The following is a 4,284-nucleotide window of genomic DNA, read 5'->3' on the forward strand; positions in this document are numbered from 1 at the left end:
GTGCACAAAAGGCGGAGAAACGTAGATGTTGCCAATTGCGAGAGCCCCGATGAATCAATTGCATCGCCGGCGTCCTTCGACGTTTGTCTTCGCTTTCCGGGAGGATAAAGAATTGTCACAAAAGCGGCTTTTGTTGTAAAAGCCGTGGAGAAAGGGGTGGGGGGGGGGAAGGAGGAGAACTTCAGGATTGAGATGACAAGAGGAGACGTAGAATTTTTCAAAAACATCTTCTGCGTCCTCCTCTTCTTCACGTGGGGTGCGCTATATTTGAAGGGCACAAGAGAACGAAACGTTTCCCCCCCTTTGCCTAAGGATTACTTGAGATTTATTTAACACGGGGGTGGGGGGAAAGATTTCCCCTTTACTTGGGTGAGGAATCTCTCTGCGGTTCATAATTGTCGTAAGAACTTTCATCGAACTGTTTTCTGGGGCCCCGCAAGGCAGGACCAGAACCAGTGGGTTGAAATTAAATCAAAAAAAGTTTCCGGCTCAACATTAAGAAGAACTTCCTGACCGTTAGAGCGATTCCTCAGTGGAACGGGCTTCCTCAGGAGGTGGTGGGCTCTCCTTCCTTGGAGGTTTTTCAACAGAGGCTAGTTGGCCATTTGACAGCAACGAGGATCCTGTGAATTTAGGGGGAGGTGTTTGTGAGTTGCCTGCATTGTACAGGGGGTTGGACTAGATGACCCTAGAGGTCCCTTCCAACTCTATGATTCTATGATCACCATCTTCAAGTACTTGAAGGTCTGTCATCTAGAGGATGGTGTGGAATTGTTTTCTGTGGCCCCAGAAGGTAGGACCAGAACCAATGGGTTGAAATTAAATCAAGAGTTTCCGGCTCAACATTAGGAAGAACTTGCTGACCATTAGAGCGATTCCTCAGTGGAACAGGCTTCCTCGGGAGATGCTGGGCTCTCGTTCCTGGGAGGTCTTTAAACAGAGGCCAGATGGCCATCTGACAGCAATAGGGATCTTGTGAATTTAGGGGAAGGTATTTGTGAGTTTCCTGCATTGTGCAGGGGGTTGGACTAGATGACCCTGGGGATCCATTCCAGCTCTATGATTCTGTGAACCCGATAAGTCAAGCAATGTTAGTTTCTGCCCTTCGGTAAGTCCCTGGAATTCCTCAAGAGCAAACTTTCAGAATGCGAAAAGCCAAAACGTTTCCAACTTCTTGACATTACCCCACATCAGTGTCTTGGCCTGATGGCAAAGCCGGCTCTCTAATCTGGGAGAACCGGGTTTGATTCCCCACTCCTCCACTTGCAGCTGCTGGAATGGCCTTGGGTCAGCCAGAGCTTTCTTATCTGGGAGAACTGGGTTTGATTCCCCACTCCTCCACTCTGGCCTTGGGTCAGCCAGAGCTTTCTTATCTGGGAGAACCAGGTTTGATTCCCCACTCCTCCACTTGCACCTGCTGGAATGGCCTTGGGTCAGCCATAGCTCTCTTATCTGGGAGAACCGGGTTTGATTCCCCACTCCTCCACTTGCAGCTGCTGGAATGGCCTTGGGTCAGCCAGAGCTCTCTTATCTGGGAGAACCGGGTTTGATTCCGCTCTCCTCCACTTGCAGCTGCTGGAATGGCCTTGGGTCAGCCAGAGCTCTCTTATCTGGGAGAACCGGGTTTGATTCCCCACTCCTCCACTGGCAGCTGCTGGAATGGCCTTGGGTCAGTCAGAGCTCTCTTATCTGGGAGAACTGGGTTTGATTGCCCCACTTCTCCACTTGTACCTGGTGGCATGGCCCTGAGTCAGCCAGAGTTCTCTTATCTGGGAGAACCAGGTTTGATTCCACACTCCTCCACTTGTACCTGCTGGAATGGCGTTGAGTCAGCCAGAGCTCTCTTATCTGGGAGAACAGGGTTTGATTCCCCACTCCTCCACTTGCAGCTGCTGGAATGGCCTTGGGTCAGCCATAACTCTCGCAGGAGTTGTCCTTGAAAGAGCAGCTGCTGTGGGAGCCCTCTCAGCCCCTCTCACCTCACAGGGTGTTTGTTATGGGGGAAGAAGATAAAGGAGATTGTGAGCTGCTCTGAGGCTCTGATTTAGAGAGAAGGGCGGGGTATAAATCTGCAATTCTTCTTCTTCTTCACACCCCTTGGCATTGCTATCGTTTCACAAAGGGCTTTTTTAAAGAAACAATAAACCCAGCAGGAATACACCACTGTGCCCAGTGTGGATCTCTGCCGACACCATAGGCTATACCAGAGGTAGGTGTGTTCTGTGCCCTGGCAAGAGAATGATTTTTTTATTGGTGCCCCCCATTAACCCCCCCCCCCATGCAGTTTTTTTAAGAAATCAGATTTTTCTGCAAACCTGGATGGCCATCTGACATCAATGATGACCCTGTGAATTTAGGGGAAGTTCTCCGTGGTGCAGAGTGTTAAAGCTGCAGTACTGCAGTCCTAAGCTCTGCTCACGACCTGAGTTCAATCCCCGGCGGATGCTGGGTTTTCAGGTAGCCGGCCCGAGGTTGACTCGGGCATCCATTCTTCCAAGGTCGGTAAAATGAGTCCCCAGCTTGCTGGGGGAAAGCGTAGATGCCTGGGGAAAGCAATGGCCAACCACCCCGTAAAAAGCCTGCCGTGAAAACGTTGTGAAGGTAAAATGGGGAGCCAGCTTGCTGGGGGAAAAGCGTAGACGACTGGGGAAGGCAATGGTAAACCACCCTGTAAAAAGACTGCCATGAAAATGTGAAGGTGAAATGAGGACCCAGCTTGCTGGGGGGAAAGCGTAGAGGACTGGGGAAGGCAATGGCAAACCAACCCGTAAAAGTCTGCCGTGAAAACATTGTGAAAGCAACATCACCCCAGAGTCGGAAACGACTGGTGCTTGCACAGGGGACCTTTCCTTTCCTTTTGTGAGTTTCCTGCGTTGTGCAGGGGGTTGGACTAGATGACTCTGGAGATCCCATCCAACTCTATGATTCAATGATTCTAAGATCTCCTCGGGTCATTGTGGTGTCCCGGGCTGCAGGGCTGCCTCCGCTGGGCCTTGTACCAACCCGAACTCTTTGGCAGCTGCCGCTGGGCCTGGAGAAGCCCCTGGGCTGCACTGCTGTGCTGACAGGCCTAGCGTGGCTCCCGGATTGCATCCACCAGCGGCCGCTTGCCCGACGCAGCTCCTGGGCTTCAGCGGTGGCATGCCCATTGAAGCTCCTTGGCTATTTTTGGTGGCAGCATGCCCAACTTGGCTCCTGGGCCACGTGGCCACCAGAATACCCAGTATGGGATTTAAATTTCCCCAGAGTAAAACAGTGCCCTCTGTTTACCTCAAGTCAGGTGGTGGTAGATGTGCGGGCTGCAGCTCCCCCTATGCCTCTCCTTTATTCATTTAAGATTTTTCTGCAAACTTGGGGATAGGGCCCATCCGGCCGCTAGGCAAACTAGAGGATTGCCTAGTTTTGCAAGGGTGTCAGACGTGTGGACCGGGGGAGGAATCAGGTCGTCGTCGTCGTCGTCATCATCATCATCATCATCATCATCATCATCATCATCATCATCATCATCATCATCATCATCATCACATTTTATTTGTATCCCGCCCTCCCCGCCGAAGCATTGTACAATATCTCTCCCTCTCTCTCGGCTTGACTTCGCGAACGAAGATTTAAGAAAGGTGCAGTAGTCCACATCTGCTGCAGGCTCGCTGGTGGCTGACAAGACCAATGCGGGACAGGCAGGTCCGGCCACAGTGGCTGCAGGGAAAAGTCTGATTCGGGGTTGGTGCTGTAGCAGTGCGATTCTTCCTCAACCTCCTTTTGTCCTCAAGACCAGCTATGCGTGCGTTCTCAAAGGAAGAGACAGCCTGGTGGATGGTGTGCCTCCATGCTTTGCGATCTGAGGCTAGGTCAGACCACTGGTGATGGTTGATGCGACAGGTGCCAAGGGATTTCTTCAAGGAGTCCTTGTACCTCTTCTTTGGTGCCCCTCTATTTCGATGGCCGGTGGAAAGTTCGCCATACAGGGCAATCTTGGGAAGGCGGTGGTTTTCCATCCTAGAAATATGCCCTGCCCAGCGCAGCTGCGTCTTCAACAGCAGTGCCTCGATGGTTGTAACCTCCACCCGCTTGAGGACTTCAGTGTTGGTCACAAAGTCACTCCAGTGGATGTTGAGGATGGTGCGAAGGCAGCGCTGATGAAAGCGCTCAAGGAGTCGCAGGTGATGACGGTATAAAACCCACGATTCGGAGCCGTAGATGAGGGTTGTCATCACAACCGCTTTGTAAACATTGATCTTTGTGCCTTTTTTCAGATGCTTGTTGCTCCACACTCTTTTGTGCAGT

The sequence above is a fragment of the Heteronotia binoei genome, unplaced genomic scaffold (genome assembly GCF_032191835.1).
Source record: "Heteronotia binoei isolate CCM8104 ecotype False Entrance Well unplaced genomic scaffold, APGP_CSIRO_Hbin_v1 ptg001149l, whole genome shotgun sequence".
NCBI classification, from domain to species: Eukaryota; Metazoa; Chordata; class Lepidosauria; order Squamata; family Gekkonidae; genus Heteronotia; species Heteronotia binoei.